This window comes from Pyrgilauda ruficollis, unplaced genomic scaffold (genome assembly GCF_017590135.1).
Source record: "Pyrgilauda ruficollis isolate IOZ18807 unplaced genomic scaffold, ASM1759013v1 scaffold24, whole genome shotgun sequence".
NCBI lineage: Eukaryota > Metazoa > Chordata > Aves > Passeriformes > Passeridae > Pyrgilauda > Pyrgilauda ruficollis.
The window spans coordinates 13,794,551-13,819,582 of NW_024523648.1; positions in this window are offsets into that span (position 1 = coordinate 13,794,551).

Here is a 25,032-nt window from a genome sequence, read left to right on the forward strand (position 1 = left end):
GTTTGGAATTGTTTTCAGGATGTTTAGACTCTTTTCTTCAAGTTGTCACCAGCTCATTACCACAGAATTACATTTTACAAACAAGAGCTGGCTAGAGCCAACTTGGCTTGGTTACTGCTGCCTGAGGGAATTTGAAAAAATTATAATTTCCTTGCCTTTGGAAATAGACAGGCATGGACCCAACTGCAGGCAATCTCACCTCTTTACTGCCTTTCTGAGCTCAAACAGCTTTTTTACACTTGGAGTTCTCCTATTATTTGAAAAGAGAACATGCATACATATTTTTGTCCCCAAAACACAGCACATCTGAGCAGACATAAATTTTCAACTTGATGAATCTCAAAATGCAATGCTGAACAATAAAGTCCCCATTGCACCTCCTAGTAATAATTATTGAAGTTCTTCCACTGCAGCAGTGAACCATGCCATTGCAACCAGTGCTCAGAGTGGGGACTCCACAGAAGATTCAAAGCAGCCCAACTCCTTGCCTTTTCCAAAAGAGGCAGGGTTGATGAGAATACTGACTGCACCCACAGCAGTTTTCTATAAGGGTCTCTGGGTCCTAAAACTTGTTGTATTTATGATTTGCCCTCCTACACCTCCACTGACAATTTACACACCACTACCCTTATATGCACACCTGCACTGTGGTAATTTTGCGATTAGAAATTGATCTTTTTGTCTAACAAACACTGTCCTCTGCTGCCTTTGATCCTTCTGAAAGTCTCCCTCCTCAGTATCAGCTTCATAAACCACCATCAAAACTTCAGCCTCCACTTCCCTGTAATGCTACTTCTGCAGAAAAGGAAGTGCTACTGTGATAGAAAATTAGAGGCAAACTTTAAGGGATGGTCTGCCCACATGATTGCTCAAAGGTCAAAATTTTTTTAATAATTGCAGTTAGATAGTAACTGCTGGTTAGTGATAAATTAAGTTAGCACATCTTAAGTTGACTTGGCATAAGAACAGGATATTAATCACCAAATAGCCATCATTTACCTTCAGTTAAAGCATAAATTGCAATTCTGAATAGATCAAGCTTATATGCTTATTCCAAAAGCAATCTATAGGACAGATTCTCAGGCAGTAAGAGCTTCCAAAATTTAATTAAATTCAGAGCTACATCAATTAGCACTAGCTGAGATATTGGTCCAAAGGATTATCTGTGGAGTAAATCGAAAGCCATGTGCCTTCATATCAGTAAGATTATCTACATTTTTTGTTCTGATGGAATAGCAAATCAGTCTTGAGTGCACAGACCATTTTATGATGCTTTTCCCAGGTGGAACGGTACAAAGAGTTCCACTGCAGTCTGCAGAAAAAATGCCTCCTTACTATGCTCTAAGTATAACCTGTACTTATTAGGATAATTCCAAGTTAGTGATTCTCAAAGCTAAGACCTCCTGCAACAGAAAGGCAAATTATCTAAAAGGTAAGACTTCACCCAGATACATGTACAAAACCAATGTAGCCATCAACTTCAAGTGTTCAGATCTTCAGACAGAGGAACTGTGTTGCCTGAGTGCTAGCCCAAGCTTGTGAAAGCCAGAGAAGAACAACTGTGCCGTAGAATAATCCTCAAAACACAATGCAGAATTCCATGTTTGGTGACACTTTCTTGAAAGAGAGAGCAACAATTAAAAATGAAAAAGGATGAACATTTTAGAAGCTGTATTTGTTATTTTCTGGCTCATAATCATTCTTTTGGGGATTATTTGAGACAGTGCCTGTGAAAGCAAGAAATCCCACTTTTCAATTTTTGCTGTCATTTTCTTATAAAATTCTGGTCAGAAAACGAGACTAACATTTTACAAAAATGCTTGCAATGATTTTGTCACTGTCTCAAAATGGATAAAAATGTGTCAAAAAATTTGACAAACATCAAGAATGTGCCTCTATTCTGTCAAGAGCATCCCCCTTCTTGATGAGCCAAGACTTGTAATACTCCTAATTTCACACTTCTGCCTAAAGCTCTGTAACTTTTTCCTGCAGGGAGTCCTAAACCTTGAGCTGGGAGATTTTCCCTCCGCTTGCATTAAGTAGAGCACAGCCTTTTGCCACATTAACAGAAAGACTACTTATCTTGGAAACTGGCTGGGCATCTGAGCACTACATCATCTGAGTACATTTAGATGTTCAGCAGCTGAAGTGTCCTATTGTGGCTCATTCCCTTGCAGAACAAATGTTGCTGTCTGAGACTGCTCCAAACATTTGTTTGGCACACGAGAATTCCCTCTCCTTTTGAAGCAGTATTAAAAGCACTGTCAGCTCATTAATGGATTTTTTTTTAACTTTTCTTTTGGCAGAAGTGAAACTATCACTGAAGGAAATATCTTGTAAACATTGAAGCAACCACAACAGCATTCCATGCGTACATGCTGGAAAACAAAAACAAAATAAAAGCAGTCTTTTGCAATGAAACATGACTTTCCTGAATCAGCAAAGACTCCCATGACCTTGCAGACATTCTTTGGAATAGCCACTGAGAGCTGCATGAATCTGATAACAAAATAAAAGCACCATAGTGAAAAAGGACAAATTGTCCAGAGTTAGAGGAGAGCCATTGCTCTGGAAACAACAAGCACTGAAATCTTACCCATAGATTGACCTGTGTACAAATGTCACCATGCCTGCGTCAAAGGCCAGATTTCCCAGAGGACCCAGCTTCCCTTAAAGAAGTACTATGAAAGAAACTATCAGAGTTTTAAAGACCTCAGCAAGCCAGCATTTCAGTAGGACTTTTTTCAGAGGGCTAGCACTGATATTTAGATGAGACCACCGGGGTACCATAAAAAGTTTATATGCAAAAAAGTCCTCCTCATAGATAAAATAATGAGAATTCTATGTAGAAATGTAGGAGTGTGGTTGTTACCCTTATTGTCCTTACTCCTCCTCTTTTTCCCTTATCTTTTTTTTTTTTTTAATTTGAGAAACAAAAGACATTTTAATTCAGCTTGATACACTCTAGGTATGAAAGGAAGTAGTTGCTAGCTGAACTCTGCAGCCTCTATATATAGTCAGCCTCTGTAAATAATTCTGTATTTTTCCTTCTATTACTGGTTATCTCTGAATGGTTTTTTCTCCTAGATATTCTTTATAGAAGATGTATTAGGAAAATTCAAGGGTTTTTTCTAGAATGTGACTGGTTTTGATTAAATATTTAAAAATTAAAACCCAAGAAAAACAAAAAAAAAAAAAACAAAAAAAAAAAAAAAAAAACCTCACATCTCCCAAAATAAACACAACAAAAACCTTTCTCAAACACATTCCACTTTAAAGTGCCTGTTCTTTACAGAACAGGGCAGAAGCAGATTAAAGTTGAAGTCCTTCCTGCCTTTAAAAGATCAATATGGTTTTCTATATTGTATCTGTTTCTTCTGAATGTGACTAAAACTCAAATTACCCCACTTAGATAATACTTAGATGTCTGTACAAGAATAGGCGAACATGACACGTTTATCAAAGTTAATCTCCGTGCTTTGAAAAATAATTCGTTAAGATTGGCATCTTTGCTAATTCCAAAAACCTCCAAATCGTTTGCTAGATCCATGCAAAATCAGACACTTCCAGGCTTGCAAGAAACACTAGATAAAAATTATTTTAATGAGAAGTTCAGTGCTGTTTAAAAGTGATGGCAATAGTCTGATGAGATTAGATAGGTAGGTAGATAGACAAGTAGATAGATTCATAGACACAGAGAGGTGCTGGGTTCTCAGACTGAAATTCCCTAAAATTCCCTAGCCTCAGGTGCTCTCAGTCTCAAAACAGATTTGTGATATGGACTTTGCCATCAGTCAAGAAGAAAACTTAATCTAGGACTGCCATGTAATGTATGGGACAGTTTCTCCTAAGGTGCAAGGTTTATCTAAGATAACCATTTGTCTCACTCATGCTTATATCAGTTTGGGCAAAATAACTGTGGTCCTCGTCTTCTCTCATAGCTGTCAAAATGCACTGAGCAGTCAATGATTCAGACACTCGGAGCAATTATCTAGAGCAGACCAAATTCTATGCATCGTACCAAAAATGACAGGAAAGCTTGGGTTTGTTCTGCAATCCCTGCAAAATAGCCTGCAATAACAAATGAACTCGCACTGCATTTCCAAGACCTTAAGACACTGAAAGGAATGTTCATGGAAACAGAAAAATAATGAGATCATCATGGCACCTGTATTTTAAGCACTTTGTCTTAAAATATGACCTATAATATAGAAGATTATAGAAAACAAGTCTAGACAATTATTTCTGTTTTCACAGACCTGTGTTTGGAAGCTTACCCTCTCTTTTTGGACCATTTGGACTTCTTTGTGACTTGTATAAGACTATTCACTTACTGCTGGTGTAATTAGTTCACAAAGAAGCAAAAGGGAATGTGTCCACTCCTTTGTACATTTACTGTACCTATTTAGCCATGCATGTGCCCAAATCTTGTGCAGGTGCTTGAAGGCATGGTAAAGTTTCCAATTTTACATTGGGAATTGGGCAATATACACATAAAATGTTATTTTAAAAAGCATGACATCCCTGATGTAAATCAATATTTAATAAGCTTGGCTCTGAATTAGTGTGTTCCAGTTGCAGAATGGTAGTACAGTTTAGAATATCCTAAAGCACTCAAGTAGCTAGTCTCATTTTAACAGGAAAACAGGGAAACCATCCATCACAGACTATGTTTATTACCCAGGCCTTAACAGGACAAGGAAAGTATTTTGTCTAATGATGCCTTTCAGGTAAGGGAAGGGATGAAACTCCATGAGTGTGTTTTTCTGTAATCTTAAAAAGTGACTTTCAAAGACCTGACAGTAGCTAATCTAGTATACACTACAATCACTGAAGTCAGCCTTCCTCCCTCCAGAATGACTTCCAAATACATCATTATCAATACAGGTTATATTCAGTTACAGACCCTAAGTATTCCATTTGAAATACTATGAGAAATAGTTATGACATTGGAAAATATGTTTTCTCTGAAAATATGTTTTCTCTGATGAAAGGAAGACTGAAATTTCAAAAGGTCAATGAAGAACTGAAAGTTCCTTTCAACATCACCTACATTTTCATTCTGCGTTAGGAGAGTTAGCTTTATCAAACACGGATGGATACCCAACTTTGAAAAATGGGCAGTTTGAGCCACTGGAAAATGAGCAAAATGACAGAAATCATCTCATTTGACTTTGCAATGGTACATGCGGAAATATAATGGAACAGGGAGACAACAGACATATCCAGCTTTGTTTTCACATAGTTTAGTTAATTCACGCTTTTCTTGGATTATTTATATAAATAAATGTACAGTGACTGACACAAAAGAAGGTTGCATGGTCACATATCAGCAATTTTTGAGGCTGGTGAAGGTCTCACATATGTCTCTTGGATATCATCACAGATCCAGTAAAGGCAACAAGGAAATTTACACACTCATCTGTGCCTTTCTTTTTCCAGGGCAAATACAGTGAATCACACCCATCCCTCTCTCCATCAACCCTTCCTCTGTCACTGCCTTGGAAGGACAGTGGGAGAACTGCAGCAGAAGAGCCATTGTAGTCAGTTGTTGTCATCCTGATCCGGGTGGCTCAGGAGCACAGGTGACATCCCCTGCCTACACAGGGCACCACACCACGTGCTCCTCCTCACCCAGGCGCTGCCAGCAGCAAGGAGCTAAGAGAAACTGAGGTATAAATCATGTTTACAAACCACATGTGCAATGTCTTTCAGTCCATTTGTGGTCTTTCCATAGCTCTATTTAGTATTCTGTACATCTGCTTGGGGGGGTTGATTTTTTTTTTTTTTTTCCCATAGTATTTCCTATCATATCAGCTACAGAATTCCCTACATGGAGGTATCCATAAATTATACTGCAGCTTAGGAGTTTGTAGTGTGTGAACAAAAGGCACAAATGCAAATGCAAGATGTTTAATTCACTGTTTATGTGTGATGTTACCCAGGTGCCAGTGACATCCTTCTGACCAGCGCAGAGGCACAAGGGACCAACCCAACATACATTTTTAATGTGATCAGCTGTGACAGCACATACACAGAGTAGACCTTGTGGCCTTAAAGCCATCCTTTTGGAACACTTTTAGGGGCCCAGAAGAAATGGTTTAATTAATCTTCTTTTTTTTCAGGATTGCAGCTTTTTTTTTTTTTAATATAAATTATGTACACTGAAAACCTGCCAATTATAGCAAATTAAGGGACTTGGCAAGTGCATCCCTTAGAGACAGATGGTAAATAACATTCAGATTCTGAGTTGAAATAGGGCTAGCGATTAACTGGTACAGGATAGAAAAGCAGTCCAAATAAATTAAATAAAAAGGGTTGATATGAATGCAAGTACTGTAGGTTGCTTTTTTTTGTGTGTGTGATAATGATGCTACCAAAAATATTGATGATTCATAATTAATATGCAGCACCCTCTGAGTGGCAGCAGGATTTTAGATCTTTAGCAGTATTCTAAAAACCAGTGCCAGTTGTTTATTTTGCTTTCACAAGACTGCAAACAACTGTCATTTCATCTTTTCTGGAGGATCTGCCAGTTAAAAAGACAAGAGTGTAACCTCACAACAAAGAAAAGGTGCCTCTACAAGTAGGAGGGGACGACAGGAAAAAAATTCAGTGGAAACAGGGCCTCCTAAGACGCAGACTGCTATAGCCAGAGTGGAAGTACCTGAGGAGAGTACATTTGTTTCCAACTTGAGCTGCAAATGAAACAGGAGTGATGACCTCAGCCTCATCCCCTACTGACCATTTCTCCATTTCAAAAATTCACTGTGCATACTGTTCAAAATAAACCTGCCGTCCCTGGCGCAGCAGAGGTGGTGCTGATCAGAAATGCACTGGCAGAGTTGCAAGATGGTGGGAAGAACCTGCAGCACCTGCGCACGCTATGTCTGGGAGCAAGGATTATTGCTAACCTGTCAGTCTCAGCAGCACGAAAATACACCAAATCTAATTTGGTTTAAAAATGCAAAAGCACAAAGAGATCTTTTTAAGAATCAGCCAGAGATAAAAAAGATGACAAAGTCAAGAGTGTGTTAGTCATTTAATATGTACTCTGCTTAGAATACTAAATTCAGGAAATGACTCAATCACGCACACAATTACAGCTATTTTCAGATCATAAATGATGCAGTATGCCAATACTGATGCAAAAACATACCACAATTAGTTCCTGCAAATGTTCTTGCAACAAGGCATCATTTCCAAGGGAGCCTTCAACCTAATTATGGCAACAGAGTATGCCTCAGGGCACACCTCTCTGTATGATTTCATTATTCTTGTACAGTGACCTGACAATGATGTCACCAGAGTGCTACTTCACCTTGCATGCTCCCAAGCACATGATAAGAAGGTTAATTGCTTGGATATACGTGTAAGGGGTCCGCTTTGCTTCAGATGTTAGATGCACACACAGCAGTCCAGTCACCGGTCTTTTTGGAGTAATATTTGCAGCCAGGAAGAATTAACATGGAATAATGTTTGTATGTAACTGAAAAACTGAAGACAGGTGGTAGCTGATGGGATCTCTTCTAAGAACTGGTTTATTTATTCAAGAATAATTCACATGGCAGTTAGTGACTTTTCTCACAAACAAGAGGCCAAAGATTTAAAGAAAACACATGAAAAATAAAACAAGAAAAGTCTCTATTCCACCCATTCAGATTAGGAAAATCAATATCTGGAAAAATTCAGAGTGAAGTTTAAGATCAAAATCTGGGCTAAAAAGAAGTGCAAGAGCTAAATGCATTAGGACTAGGATGACAGGAAGAATCGTCACCTTTATTTCAGCTGCCATGTTGAAGTTATTTGTAATCCACTGCTAAAAAAGGAAGTCATTCCTCATAAATCCCTCCAATACCCACTCAAATGCAGTAAGGTAAAGCAATAGCAGTCACATCATCAAGTGAGGGACTCCAGTATTCCCTTGAGAATTATTTCATTCATAGCCTTGGATAACTTTTCCTTCTCAGTTTTAAATCCAGACTGCAGTATGTTTGTGGCATAAGATTTTCCTTATGATGAAAACCAAATTTTATCATATAGCAATATCAGACTGGCAGATATTTTTCATTCAATTACAAAAGTTCTGAAGGTTTACATTGTATTGTTTGTATACATTTGTATTGTTTATACTTTGTTCTGTTTTAAATTTTTTGTATTTCCAAAATTCCGATTTAAATTGTGCGCTTAAGATCTTTCCAATTACAAAAGTTATTTTGCTAGTAAAAGCTACTACACAAAAGCTAGAAAAAAAACTGACTCAACAAAGAATTACAGCACTTGAGTCAGATTTGTGAATATGCCTTGAAATTTCAAGAAAAGCATGGAAAACCTCAAGGTTCTCTGATACTTCTCAATTACAGTAAAAACCTTGATAAATGTAAATTTTTGTTTCTGACCATACCTTTATATCAACACATATGTTCAGACTAGCTTTACTCTGCATGTATAAATAAAAGGAAAGGCTCAAATGTTTGTGCAATGTGAACAAGTCTATCCTGCAGAAATTCCCACTCTCTAACATGCCACTTTATTCCTTTTCAAATTCTACTCTCTTTTAACCAATTTGATCAAAGCATGTTCAAGAGAAAAGTAGGCTCTGCGGTGTCGTTCACAGAAATCAGTGAAATGAGGAAAGTTGATCTGAACAATAATAATAATAATAATAACATTTCCACAGGCAACATTAAGATAATTCTAAATAATGTGCAGGTTTTTTCTTTATATGTGGACAAGATCTTCTAGAAATATTGTTAGCTAATTTTTTTTTCCAGGTTGGCTGGGATTTTTTGCTTGTTAGAGGAAAATATTTTAAGACATCAGGAAAAAACACAGGGAACCATTAATGGCAAGATGGAATGGGAGAATGTTCTTCCAAGGGAGAGAAGAAGATCATATTTGCTAAAGGCCACAACAGGAATTCTGGAATTACAATAGCAGCTTTGTTTATGCTGTTGTGTTTGGGGTGTATATATATATATCCCTGGATGTTTAGTCAAGAACTGAACAAACACTGCAAAGCAACAGTTCAAAAACTTTGTTTCTTAGTTTTGAAGGACTATTTGTTTTAACCTTTTCCATTATTTTACAGCAACAGGATTCATTTCTTCACTTATTTATTCATCTGTTTATTTATTTTGGCGTGTGCATGACTGCCTGGAGAACGGCTGCTCTCCACATGAATGCCAGTGCTCTCATATAACAAAAGACTAAAAGGTGTGGCTTTTCTAGGCCAAATGGTATGGCTTGCTCTATAAAGACCAGCAAGAATACTGCACCACTTCAGCAATCAGTCACAAATTAGAGAGGTAAGTTAATTGGGTAAAACACATTTATATTAATTGTATGGAAGACATATTTTATTGAAACTTGCATTATTAGATGATGGTTAGGGACATTTTCTGAATTCCAGGAACGGCCAAACTTAACAATTTAATCTTCTCCATAATTCTTGGTCCAGTCCTAATTAAAATTTAAAGACATAAAACCTGGAAAAGATAATGCGACCAAACCTGTGTTTTACTAGCTTTTTACTTTGATTATTTGAGCCACGACAGTGCTACCCCCACATGAGAGTTTCAGTTCTCTTGCTTCTCTCCTTGCTCACCACATAAAGATGGTCACTGCCCTGAATAACTGGTAGTTCAACAGGAAGATAAAGGAAAACAGCTGGCTTCAAAAAGCAGATGGGTGGATCACATGGTAATAGTAAGAGCATAATTAACACAAGCATCATCAGTCACAGCACACCAGCTGCCAGCAAACCTGCGCACACTGCTTTTGTGTTGTTTTGGCTTCTTCAGAAGAAAAAAACCTCTTTAAACAAAGTTGAGATTCTCAATAAGGCTTTTTCTCCTTAACATGGGACTCTTGCCGAGTATCTCTCCAGCTGTGTGAACCCTGGCCCTGCCACAGCATTATGCAAACTATTGATGAGCTCTCTGAAAAGATACAAATCTCAGCCAGGTCTGATGATTCCCCTGAGCTGTAAAAATTAGATTAAAGCAGGAAGCCAAACACACCAAAGGAGGAAAAAAATATGAGACTATAATTCCTTTGAGAGAATAATGGAAGGAACTATATCACAGCAGTGCAGAAAACAATTTCACAAGGCATAAATGAATGCAGAAAAGAAAACCTATAGCTCTCCTTTTGTGTTTGGACCTATGTGTTGCTTCTTGACTCAAATTTTAAGTGGTTCCTTAAAAGTAATTTAGGAGTTTCATTAAGGATCTATATGGTTCTTTTATGAACATTGTCATCTAGAGGTCAGGGACCTGGGAATGCTTCTCAGCTGCACAAGTCTAAGTTACTTCTCTGGCCAAGATCCCTGCTGGAACAAGACCTAATTATGCTGTATTCTGCTTCTCCCCTGTATCACTGTTTCCTTTGAGAATGAAAACTGAGTTTGGTGGCCTTAAGAGCCTAACATGGTACAGTGCTGGCCACACACCTGGATGATGAGAGGAATAGGACCCAATGGGACACACTGGAGCATGGGCTTACTACACAATTCGTGAATATCTATAATAAAACTGTGTAATACAAGTGACTGATTTTCATCAGGAAGAACAGATGATAACAATTTATTCTGTTGCAATGTGTAAGCACATTGGTTTCTCACTATTGCATTATTTCTACCCTCTTTTTCTATCTTAAATAACTCTCTGTGTGTGCATACGTTGTATGACCTACTGTAGACAGACCAAAAAAATACCATGGTAGCACCAAGCCAGCAATCAGGGAATATGACATAATGTGACTCAAAATTCCACTCTACTGAAGAATTAGCCATAAACATTGATGACAATAATAAGGTAATTCAAGATACTTCTCAGATACTTAAAAATATTATATTTCCTCTTTTCTCTGTTTTCACATATTTATTTCTTATAATCATGATTTAGCAGAGGGTTTTAAAGAGATGTATCAAAATGTCACAAGATAGGCTATTTTGCTATCAAAGTGGAAATGAGAACTTTCAGTTAATTATTTTGACTTACTATAATTAACACTCATGTTTGTGAAATTCACTTCTCACTTATCCAACAAACAGAACAACTGTGAAATAAATACGAATAAAATACTACTAAAACTAAAAATTGAGAGCTTTTTCATAGTTTGCTTTCTATTGAAAACAGACTGCCAAAAGCCAAAGTAGTTCCCAGGAACAGATAAGGTTTTATTCATTTTTTACATGGAAAAATTGTTGACATTTTTCTGACGATCTCAACTTTTTTTTTTAATACCTACAAAAAGAAAGTAACTTCAGTTACAATCTACTTCCTATTTTGATTTTTTTTTTTTATTTGTAGCAGTCATCAAAAATTAAAAACTTCATGGTTAGTCAGATGACATGTTTCAGGTTTTTTGATGTTTTACTAGAACATGACAATTGTTTCTTTCTGAGCTTTAACTGAAATTTTCCAACACTGGTAGAAGGCTGATGATAGCTGTTGCTAAAGGTATCTTTCTTAAGAAAGAGATTATAAATTTAAAGGCCCAGCAAGCAAAAAAATATATTCCAGAACAAAACAAAATTTGCACTTACTGGATTAATTTTCACAAAGTGACCTATTCTATTCACTCCATTTGTGTAATAAATGAGCCATGAGATTTCAAGAGCTAAGCAAAATTACACTCTAAAAAGTTTTAAATTAGGTGCCCAACATTTCTGAAAAACAGTTTTTCAATTGCTAGTATTCAAGGAATAGAATAATTTCTAAATTACTCCCCAAAAGCATATGATAATATGTTCTTGATTAATATGTTCTTTGTACTCTTAGAGGGGATATTCTGACTAAAGATGTTGATACAGTTAATCAGTAATTAGTCAGTAATCCATGCTTTCATGATTCAATGCTTGAATGAATCAACTTGCAGGCAAGAACTATTACTCATTTTTTGTAATAGACATGGTGAAATACAAATAATTAAGTGAAGTCATCATGGTCACACATAGAATCAGCAATAAAAGCTGTTCATCTTGAACACAATGGGTCAAATATATGGAATAGCTGTACACTCCAGCAAGTCAAATCACTCATAACTGCTTAGAAGCTTTGAAACCATCTAGCCAACCTTGCAAATTCTGGAAATGAATGTCAGTACTCTGGCTATATTTGAAATCAGTTTTTGTTCACTATTTTTCTCTACCAAGGAATTTCAAGGAACATATGAACAATCAACCACAGGGAACAAATCTTTATTGAAGGAAAAAAAAAATTCCATTAGAGGTACTTTCCTATTTCTCCTTCCCCTATCCAGCTGATTGTAAGGACAGCAGAAATAATCTTGGTTTTAGAGTACAAAGGCAATTAATTTTTAAAGCATATTCATTTACAAAAGTCCACTTTTCTCTCCCGAGATTATACAGACACCTTTGGGTGATACACTCTATTCTCACTTTTCTAGATGAAATTCTGTTGTCATACTTTACTAGTCTGAATTAAAAAGCATTAAAAATTTTACACTGTGAGGCAAAAGGAATGATGAGGCTGCAATACAACCTTTTCCAGGTATCCCACCTTAATGTTAATGCATGTTGTACTTATGGCTAGCACTGGCAAACACAGAAATGTTTGTTTCTTCATTAGAACATATGCATATTACATATCTTCTGTAATATCATATTACAAATTGGCTTGCATTGAGTTGACTTCAAATATTTCAATTTTATTCAAATTTGTTATATTAGGAATTCTGGTTATATAGTAGCTTGTCAGCATTGTCATTTCAGAGGACTGGACATAAATCTTTCAAGAGGAAATAAGTATGCTCCTTCCCAGGACTTTTTTTTTAGTTCTCCATACTGTGTGCTGTACACTTCATGGAACAACCACAAATTACTTCTCTGCAACATTTTTAATGAGACATAATGATAAACACTCTTTCTGGTAAAGCAGGGGAAACAGAAATTTGTCAAAGTAAGAAAATTGCAACCTCCTTTCCAGGCAGACTTAAAAGAGCACTCCTAAGGCTTTGTAGATCTTGCAGACTTTAAAAAAGAATATATATATATATATATATATATAAAATAATTTTAGATGTGGGTTTGCAGTACTGCCCAAAACCCTAATCCAGCTCATATATGGACCCTGATATGCCAGAAGCATACTTGACTGCTATTAAACAATAGCAAATAAAACATTATTTAGCTCTGAGTGGGATCTAAAAACAGAAAACAATCCCCAGGGCTTCATGAGCTTTCATTTAGCAATTTTTTCAGAAGCATATTCAGAAAATAAGAGTGGGATATCCTGAAGGTGAGTGGGGAATGTAGCTTATTTTTTTTCCTTCACCTTCACTGCAAATTAGCAAGAAGATTTTACTTTGGTTGATGCTTCAACTTAGGCATTCAACTTCAACTTCCAAGGCATTTCTTCATTGTCTTTCACTCCCTGTTTCCCCACATTAGCATTCGGTGTGGCACTGGCCTATTAATAGCTTGTATAAGCATGCACTGCAGACATATTCACCAGCACAGTTGCACATATGGCTGTCACTCCATGTTCTGCACTGAAGGATGGATCCTTGTGGAAAACATTTCTGCCCTCAGACTTCCACTAGCCAATTTGACATCTTCCCCAGATCAGAGACCCTTGCTGGCACCTCCAGGGGTACGCTTGGGCCTATGCACATGCTGGCTCCATGAATATTTAACAGAGAAATTGAGAAGAGGCTTGCTAGTGATCCATCTGTTAAGTTGCTGGAGCTATACCAGGGACGAGTTGGCTGCGGACTTCTTCCATAATAATGCCAAGGTTCAACAGAGAATTTAAGGTATTCAGTTGATCCTGTGCCCAAAGCTGACTACTGGCAGGGAGGGTGGCCACAGTGTATAGCTGGTGACAGCAGATTTACCCCTGAATAAAGCCAAAGCTATCGCTGAAATAATCAGCTGTGACTAATAATAAATAGTAACCTTACGCTATCCTTTTTTAGGATAAATTTAGGGTGTTCCTGCCCTATTTAAAGTAGATAAGGTATGCTGCTTCACACCTGAGTTTAGCAAAGCCTAGTATAATGCTACTGTGCCAAATAATATCCCTTGGACTTTTTGGCTTCCAGAACTTACATCCCTACCCAATGCTGCAATATAATAACTGCATTTTGGGAAGAGAGAATGTGATAAAAGGGAGAACAACACAACAGATAGTCCATTATGCCATCTTGTGCTGCCTAATGAAATATGTTTGTTGCTTGGGGAACAACATCAGGATTTCTATTAAATCATTGATAGGTCATAAAAAAGTTGAGTCAGCCTCCTGCAGGGTATATCACTCCTGCATGAACATGGAAACTGAGGAATAGCAGCTAAATTTTCTCTCTCCCTTTCATAAATTTTAGATTTTGGGTTTGTCCTTTAAAATTGAAATAATCTTGTGCTTTAAAAGTCAAGTAAGCCACTTTATTACTTTTCAAACAAGTTCAACTATTTTAAAAGGTTAGAAGGTTAGAAGAGAACAGTTAGTCTTTTTTTTCCTCAGCATGAAGCAACAATTTTGACTTTAGGTTGGATCTGCCTGCATTTTCTTTTTTTCTCTTTGTCACTTCCTCCCAACTCACAATCTCCATCGGGAGTCACACAAGGGTTGAAGAAACTTCTAAAGATTTGCTCTATTAGAAATTTTTTTGCTGGTTTAAGTAAAACTCTTAACAAATGAGCTTAGTGGACACCATATGAACTGGATGTCAGCAAATACAGGGAGAAGCTGTGCTTGACATAATGGTCTCTAGTCATTCTTAAATCCTGCAAGACAAAAATATAACCCTGTCTACTAGGTTATGGTCCTGAAAAAAACCATTTCTATTTCTCCACATTGACAGCAATTGGCAGTATCATGAGAGCTAACTCAGTTGTTAAAATCATGTCTAAACACAGTAAAAATGTCTAAATGCAGTAAAGCCCTTAAGTACCATTAAAAAGACAGAGTATTTAGTAAAACTATGGCTCAGGTTTGATGGCACCATAAATCTGCCTTGAGTTCTCCAACTTAATGGTGTAGCAATACGGCACGCAGTCCAGCTCTCTCTGAAATTCATAGACTTGCAAAAAATTTACCCATTTTTTTCTCACAAGCTGCTTCCATACAGATATGTTGGTTTGTGAACATCTGGTCTGTGAAAGAGTTTCTCTGGACTTCCTCATTTGGTCTAGTCTTTCCATTCTTGCTTTTTATATTCAGAGTACTCTGCATGTCACCAGCCTTCTCTAAACATGATCTCAGAACTTCTATTTTTGCTGCATTCCCATTTTTGTTTTTCATTGTGGTTGAAACTTTCTTCATCATGGACTCCTGTGCCAGCTCTAAGCCAGCCCTTGGCACCCAGCAGCTGGCATAAATAATGTCTGAGTTTGTTCATTTCATGACTTTGCTTTTGTCTTTTTGGTGCTTTGATTATCCTGAAGGTCTGTCTTTTGGTATCCAAAAAAGAGCTGTTGGCTTGACCGGAACCCTGGCAGTGCACATTAGGAAATTGTTTGCCATTCTCTACTGCACAGATGCTTCAGTGTAGGTTCCAAAGCAACCTGGAACAAGACAAGCCAAGACTGGGTTCCACAAGGGTTCCACAAACAAAGCCAAAGAATAGACAATCTGGTGCTAGAACAAGACAAGCCAAGACTGGGTTCCACAAGGGTTCCACAAACAAAGCCAAAGAATAGACAATCTGGTGCTAGAACAAGACAAGCCAAGACTGGGTTCCACAAGGGTTCCACAAACAAAGCCAAAGAATAGACAATCTGGTGCTAGAACAAGACAAGCCAAGACTGGGTTCCACAAGGGTTCCACAAACAAAGCCAAAGAATAGACAATCTGGTGCTAGAACAAGACAAGCCAAGACTGGGTTCCACAAGGGTTCCACAAACAAAGCCAAAGAATAGACAATCTGGTCCTGCAAGATTAGCATACCTCTAGTAGGAAGCACTCCAGAGAGCCTGAGGATGCCCTCTAATGTTCTAATGTTCATTTCACCCAATGAAGAGAGACCTCCCAAAAAAAACATGACAGGGCTTTCTAGAGAGTGGAACTTTGCCATTACCCATTAACCAGAATCAAGCAATTGATCAGCTTGTCACAGACTAGAAACTGCAGTCTTTTTTTCTGGTCATTTAGAGAGGAAGCCTTAATGTCATTTTCTGGGGATGCAGTTGAGCTCTGGATTCTTGGCCAAAAAGCTGACTGTCTGTGCTGACAGTCACCCACCTGCACCGGCCCCATTCTATTTGTCTAAGCCTACCTCACACTAAGGGTTTTCAACAAAAAGATCCTACACTTTGTGTCTGGGAGCCACCCCAGCTGGAGTCATGCTCATTCCACACACAGTCTCCACAATTCATTGGGCTGGAACAAAAAGACTGTTTTTTTACAAGTCTCTGAGGACATCTACACATGTACAAAAATCTCAGTGACAGTTCATTATAGACAGGAAAGCATTTGATGAAGTAAGGCCAGCCTGTATTCACATTTCCCCTCCTGAATAATTACCAATCATATGTTACATCTCAGAAATGTGGTATAAGACTGAACTGTAGTTCAAAACACTGATACAGCACCCACCAGATGGTCCTCAATATATGAAGTCTCTTTCTTGATCCTGCGTGGGTTGCTTTTCCTGACCAAGATTTCAGCATTCGCCTCAGTCACCACGCATGATAGCAGTATCATTCTGCATTTGGCTAGACTTCTATCGATCATGGAGAAAATAAGTTTCATCACTATGTCTCATCACAGCCACTAAAGACACTAGCACAAGCCATGGCAAAGAGCATCACCAACTTTTTCAGTTATTTTACACTCACTGGCTTCAGCTGGATTTATACTGTTTTCTAATTTCAGCTGCATTTGGCATGGTAGAGGTAACAGGCAACACACAGGTAACCCACAAAGGTAACCCTGTGTGTCTTAGGACAGGTGCCTAAGACACACAGGATGAGTCAGATGCTGGATGAGAATCAGATGCTTTTTCATCAACTGCAGAAAAACGGACTACATGCCTACATTTTAGGTTGCCTCAGTTAAAATAAAATTAGTGACACTTATTACACAGGTTCAGTATGTGTTAAATCCTCTAGACAAGACTGTGGGAGCAAAGAGAACTAGCAAATCCAGGCAAAAGAAAGGCCAGCATGCTTCTTCTGGCATGACTCAGTGCTAATGGAGCTCCAGCTCTTTTTCACCACTGCCTGCCCAACAATTGGCTAGGTGATGTTCTGCTAATCCAAGTGACCCTCTGGATATAGATGTTGGTGTAGGTGACTGGCATAGGAATTCCAGCCCATTTCACAGTGGAGCTGCTATACATGAGCTGCCTTTGAAAAAAATTCAAGCCAGAGCCCACAGTTGGCCACCACTGGTCTTTAAGCACTGCTGTTTTCTCCAGGCTATCCAAGACCACTGGGAGTCACTGCTGCATGTTAGATTTGCCCTCATCCCTAGCTGCAGTGCCTTTACTAGCAACAATTCCAGTCACAACTCAAAGCTCAGGAACTCCCCAAGGGACGTAGCACAAAGACATCCCTCATCTAACTAGCAAAATCTGTACACTGCAGGAAACCAATGGCAGCTTGAAGAACCATCCTACATCTTCATTGCCAGAGTGCAGTGTGAACAAGTGCCTCCAGAAGCCTGTCACTGCATGCAGCAGAAACAGTCTTAGCTACACCAGTTACGTGTGTGTTAATTGTTCTGCAGCAATCATCAGACCAGATCATGCTGCTTGATATCTTCTGTGCAGTCTAGATTGCCAGTGTCCTACACACATGGATAGTTGGGGGTTTCTAATGCTTACACATCTGAGATGAGCCTTGGGAGGTGAACCACTCCTCAGAGACCTTCCTGCTCTGAAATACCGTGTTCTGTCAGCAACATTTGTTCCTGATGAGCTCCTCAGACCAGCCAGTTGTCCTTCCAACAATTTTCAGTATGGTTCCCTTAAAACACAAAGTAGACACAGAAAATTTATCTTCAGAGTCTCCCTACAAGACTGTGGGAAAACATTAATCAATTACAGACATACCCCCACAATTTTAAAATCCAGTTGTAGGAGTTGACTACCACTGGCAACTCATTTTCTGAGCAGCTTATGAAGGAAGATTTATTACCTCAGTAAATCTCTGAAAATGCCTGATGGTCAAAACTTGTAGTGAGGATTGTCCCAACACTCCGTTGAGCAAAGCTAATTACTAGGCTTTGTAAACTCTTGGAAATTTCTCCATCTGAAGACCCAATTAGATAAGTAGAATTTGTAAACCATGTAAGATAGTTAATGGTGGGAGGCGTCTGAAGTCAAGGCTGGAGTTAATATTGACAGTACAGAGATATTCCAGTCACTATTAAAGCTGTATGTCTTTGATCCCACAAAAAACCTCAGTTCTTGTAACACTGAATTAGAGGGCAGTTAGTTTTACACACATCAAAAAAAAAAAGTTCTTGGGAAGAGATATTACTGTTTATACCCTTAGTAAAAAAGAAAGAATTTATGCATTCACATATGAAATGTTTAACATTTCTGCTGAAAATGGAAACAAGCAGGACAGTTTTGACCTGTACTGTAGAGTGGTGTAGTGGAATCTGATCCCTGTAATCTAAATATACCCTGCAAGTAGCCGTTCCTGTGGGAGGGCTGCATGCAGTGGCAGCAACAATAAACAGGATGATGCACAACACACAATTTTTTGCTTCTTTAAAAACATGTTGTTCTTCTCATAATGAAACTTGAATTCTGTGTGTCTCTAATTCTCTGTTTTAATAATTCCAGTGCCTCCCATTTAAAAAAAAAAATCTTTCACATACTGCTCTTCTCATTTGTCCTGCCACATACAAAGCACTATGCAGCAGTCTGGCTCAGAGCTATGCTGCATAGTCAGCACATACATTGACTGGCCACTTAGATGCCCCCTCTCAGAATGGGTATCGGACTGAATCCCAGCAGGGTTTCTCTCCAGAACATTCATTATGGTTTCTACCTAGCCATTTCATGCCATCTACCCGGGATGATATTTTTTATCCTTCTGCTACCAATATTTCCTAAGCTGATGAATGGGTTTCACACCTACTGGGCATGAAAGGTGTGGGCTGTTGGGAGGAAGCTAAAGGGAAAGTGACAGACGGAGCAGACAACATAATTTGATAAGCTAATTTACTCAGGAAGCTGGGCTAAATATGCAAGCCAGTACAAGATCATGTTCCTTCCTCCTAATGAAGATCCTTTTCTAAGGACACAGGCACTCAAAGAAAGCAGATTTCTTTATTACATTTTAAAGACGTTCTTCAGAAGCTAATGTGAGTGTACACCTCTACCACCAAAGGAAACTGTACTACTCACTGCATCTGAGTGGCTGGGTTTGTCTGCAGCCACAGTGCACACAGGGTGGCCCTGTGTCTTTCTTGGTTTGGATACATACCAACTTCTGCTTACCTCAGATTCCAGCAGAAATGGCTAGTGTCAGGCAGCCTGTCTGAGGAGTCAGCTGTGGCCCTTTAGGCAAAAACTCTGGATAAAATACCTCAGACAATTTCTACTCCCACTAAAATTAGGATTCCTAGTGGACAGGTCAAGGTCTCTTTTCCATGTGGTCTATAAGACAAAGCTACACAGTGATGACAAATGTGTCAGTTCTGTGATGGAAAACTCTAAGTAGGGACCTTCAGGTTTTTTGCACATATGTAGGAACAATGAATTCACAAAGCTCCACTGGGAAGACTTTCACCTCCCCCACATCACCACCTCCACACACATGGACACACACAGAGAACACCTTCTCTCAAAATTCAGCTTCCTGAAGTTACAAGGAATATTTCAGAGCTCTTCAGCAGAACCAGCCCTCCAGAAACAGAGCTCAGTTTTGTGAGACTGAGCTTCTTTCCTTAGACTCTGTCAAGCTCCACTTTACAGCTGGTGTCCTACAACCCATACTTTGCCTGACGCATCCCCACCAGCAAATCAGACATGTGCTAATTTTCCTGAGTGTCTTGCTTATAGTAAACCTCTCCCAGACATTCGATCAAATCACAATACTGTAACATATAACTACTCTAACTAAAAATTTATGACGGAGTTTAACTGATTCTCCATTTCCACCAGTATCTCCAATGGTTCTTGAAGTCACAAATAAATTTCTGTTTAAAATTGTGGTGTTTTTAGAAGGAAGTACTGCAATGAAAGATAAAAAGTTCTGATCTTTGCCTTTGCTTCTTATTTCCTCTTCTTCCAAAACTTTGTGAAGAAACACTGAAGTGATGACAAGGAAAATATTTATTCCCCTTGCTGCACTATGGGGGCAGAGGAGGAGAGCATGCAGGAGGAAGACAGGAGTGTAAGTAATAGAAGGAGCTTTGTAAGGCAAACCTGTAAACTAGACATGAGTGGATGTTGCAGAAATTTATCAACAATGTTTGTTTGACAAATGCTTTCTGTGACAAGTATCACATTTTATGAGCAGCCTAAAAAAGTTGATTGAATACGAGAGTAACTGATTTATCAAACACATTATTTGATGAAAGATGACAATTTATTGACAAATTGTTGGCCTTTTTTAATGAGATCTCAAAGTCCTCAGTCAAGAAAAACTCTCCTGAGGTCAAATCCTGAAATTTTTAATTTGCACAAGAGATTGTTCCACACCAGAGTACACAGCTGTACACTGCAGTCAAGATGGTGTAATTGGCCTAGTAAGAAATGTGCAGAAGATGAATCTATACACTTGAGATTCTGATTTTTTTTGGTCTGAAGAATGCATTTCAGTAGCTGTTATTAATAAACAGCATTTTTCTCCCAAATATCTCTAACATTTTATCTCCCTATCCAATTGCAGATATTTGTACAAAACATTCCTGTTAACCTGCATGAAAACACCAATCTTGAGAAGAGTTACCATCACCAAACACTTAGTCTCCACTGGCACACAGGAGCAGCTTACACCAGGAAAAAGACTCAGGAGATCAGCAGATCCACCCAGAACTATAACAGCTGTAGCTAGAGGTATCATCAAAGCAATTTATTATTTTACATATGCCTTTAATCAACAGCATTTGTAATCAATTACACTTGTCACTGAAATAGACCAGGCCTCTCATGCTCCTGGTGTTATTACTCACCTTTGCAGACAATCCCATACTAGCTCTGGTCAGCGTTCCATGGTGGTCATGTTGACTTTGCAGCATGAAACAGAAATTTCCTTCTGTTGCTGATCTTCACTTGGCATGGTCAAGGAAAAGGGTATGAAGGGGGTGTGTGCCCATATGAATCTAGGAAGGTGGGAACTGGATGGGATGCTGGGAACCAAAATGCCAATGCAATATTTCATAAACTCAAAGAGTAGAAGATATTTTATAATTTATTTTGGCTCGTATTTGCCACTGTACCACCCCATCACTCTACTGCCCTCTCTACCCTTATTTTATTTTAATGAGCAATGCTAATTTTGGACAGCTCTAAAGAAAATGTGCTGTATGAAAGCAGGATATGTTATCATGTGAGAATATAACCAAATTAGAAATTATTGGAATAGCTGCCAACTGCCTAATGCTCGGAAGAAATCTTGTTTTGATGTCTAAACCAGAAATAATATAATTTTTACTGACTACTTCTATCTAAACAGAATAATATATTCTGAATATATTTGCATATAGAGTTGAACCCTTCTTCACTCAAATTATTATGGAGAAACAAGATTTACACGATTTGATTACATAGGTACTCTAGCGCTTTAGATTGCTTGCTTCTGTCAGGACTGCATATCTCCTGTGCATGAATGACTCAGTTTAGCTTTCCTGTATGCTGCTACTACGTAGTGATGTACTGTTGCCAGAGAGGATGCAAGGAGAATAGGCATTCTGTACAAATAGATTTTCACTGAGGATTGCACTTGAGTTATTTCTCCTGTGTGACTGCTTTTTTCCCTGTCTAAACTTTATAACCATTGCAGGAGGCCAGATGAAGGAGCCAGCATTAGAAGAGGACTACTGGTGCTAATTACCCTTGAGAAGAGTGTTCTGCCTAAAACAAACAGAAACAACTCCTGCTTTAAAACACACCCTCAGAAACATTTAATTAAATGTAAATCAGACGATAAGAGCAAAATAAGTGCCCAGTTGGAGATATTTTGGAGATATCATTACTTGATGGAATCCGGAAGTGGGTCCCTCTAGCTTGAACAGTGTGCCCAAACTGACCAGAATGAATGGAAGGTCTTACATGGACTATATTAAAAGCAAGGCCAAATGAGATGTTAGTTCTCAGACTAGGATACCCTCTTCTCACATTTTCTGTCCATTCCTCATTCTTTTGTCCTTTCTGTGATTCTGTCTTTAAATTCTCCACCATATGGCATTTGTAAGAAGGGAGCAGAGCAGACCTGGCAGAGTCTCTGTGCTGCTGCACTGGATGATGTCTACTACCTGAGGCAAGGTGAGATAAGCACCTGGAATTGCTAGAAAGGTCTGGTTCTCATTTCTTTTATTAGGCTTCCTGCTCAGAGGGACACATAACTCACATACCTGCAATGTGATTAATATAATTGTACATTTAATATAATTGTACATTTAATATATATTAAAAATAACCCAAACATGGATATAAAAATAAGTTATAAGTCAAATTCACTTTAGGTGGTTATGTAGTAAAATGAATATGTTACAGGTTGGATATAGGTATAGCTAGAGATAGAGTTTTTTTTAATAAATAACATATTTCACTTTCATGCTCAGCTTCACTCACTTGTGCAAATGTCCAAACAATGACATCTAATACAGTAATGGAAAGTACCAGAAGTTTTCTGATAGCCAAAAATGTCCAAAATGCACCTTACATTCTTTGGGACTTCTATGTAAATGCTGCACCATTCCAACCACAAACTGAATTTCTCTGTGTATGTATTTGTGTCATGTTTTCTTATTTTTGTTGAGTTTGAATTAATCCTTCGCCAGAAAAAAATATTACATACTTTGACACTGAAAGCAGAATAGATGAAAGGAAGAGAAAAAATATGAATATCAGGAAATAAGACCAAGTTAAAACACTGATTTTTGAAGTCTGCGATTGTGACCAAAATTTTTACTGGAAATTAAGGCATGCTATTAATATGACACTATAAAAGGAATCTTGCAGTAGGACAATCCAGGTAAAAAAGCTAACTTTAGCACTCTTCAAGAAGTAGTAAAACAGTGGAAAGAGAATCAGTATATAAGCATTAAAGCTTTTCCAGGTTTCAAAATGATTCAGTGGGGAAAAAGGTAAAATAGGTAGTCTGCAAAACTGAGAACATTATAAACATTTAATATTATCAAATCTAAAAAGTATCCATTTTTTTAATGCTAAATATAGGCTAAAATACTCATGAGATGGTATTGGCATTGCCAACATTTTTCCATTTCCATAAATTCTTGTGGAATTCTTGTGATTCTAATCATAAAGGGGAGATTAAAAACATTATGTGGGTTGTCATATTTACCAATACTTTGAAAATCAAAATACTGTAACTAGTACATTTTACATTAGAATGCTAATTAAAAATATCATAAGCATGGGTTGCCAAGAAAATCTTGAAAGAAAAATTGATCCCTTTTCCATGGGAACGACTTTGAAATTTTTAAAGGTTTTGCTGAATTGTTTTGTTGTTCTGTTAATAACATCACAATTATAGAGCAAAAAAAGTATTAAGAATGAATGATTCACTGGACTCATTCTGTTGTAATGAACCACCACATTCTAAGCATTTTTTGCTGTGTAGTATAGTATAGAAGGCTGCAATCTGAGTGTTTTAAAACAAGTACTTGGATACTATGTAAGGTGTGTGTTAATGGACACTTTAGTTTATTACCTTGTGTTGGGGCATTACCACACAACCTGATCATTGCTCAAGAAGCCTCAGAGCAGCCAACAGAATTTTTATACTTCTGAGCATGCACCCTGTGCCCAGCTGATATAGCACACAGCAGGAAACGTGCCATGGTCACCTCGGGGTGGTCACTGTTATTCTTCAGTGCCCGTGGTCTGGCTGGTCACAGCATCTGCTCCATACAGGTTTGGCCAGTAAATGGACATGCTGAGCTCCTGCTTTGCTGCAATGCCCATTAACTTGGGCCCAGATAAAAATCTGCACCCTCTCCCATGTGCAAAATGAGACCACCTAACTTCTCACAATTTAGACAGTCTCAGTGCTCAGTTTGTTGCACTATAGAATCAAGGAGCAAGTTGCCCCTGATTATTTGCCCTCTCACACTGGCAAGCCCTCCCTTGAGGGCAGAGCAGAGTCTGTCTGCTCTGATCCTAGACTAGCCCTATACAAAATGTGGTTTTCAGAGCACTGTGTGCTTTGGGTGACATTTTCAGAAGTACAAGAGGAGCTTTTGTGTTGGGCTGTGTACATATCAGGAGGTCAACACCAAAGGCAGCAAGGCTGTATTTCCTCCCTGAATAGATAAGTCCCAGCCCCATTATCAAATAAAGAGATCTTGGCTCTGAAGTGCCTAAGTCACTTTTGAAAAAATCATATTATTTTGTAAAATGTAACTTGCTTGACCGCTAGGCTCCTGAGAGAAGTCAGCTGCCTCATATACACAGAAACTTCGACAGACTCGGTAACACGCAGAAAATATGCGTCCAGCCTTCTTCCTTCTGTATTTAAAATGCAGCTTCCTACAGGAGCAGGGAAAGATCAGGAAACTGTATCTCACTTCATTTACCCTCAGACACAGAAATACAAGGCGTTATTTTGGGAAGCAGCATGAAAAAAATCCATCACAAAAGATAAAAGCCTGTGGTTTCCAAACCCGCCTGTTCCCTCAGAGGGAGGGGTTTTCTGATGGGAGCTGTGTGTTGTTGAGGAGAAGGCGCACACCAGGTCCGTGTAAACATATCCCACACAGTCGGTGACGCACTGATTCCCTTCTAAACATCGGGCGCGCTATCAGCGCTGCCGCGCGGCTCGGCAGCTGAGAGCCTGCCCAACGCCACGCTTATCTAATGGACCGTCATGGACAGAGCACAATGGACAGTGAGATGTGTGAGCGTGTTCTGAGCCAGTAC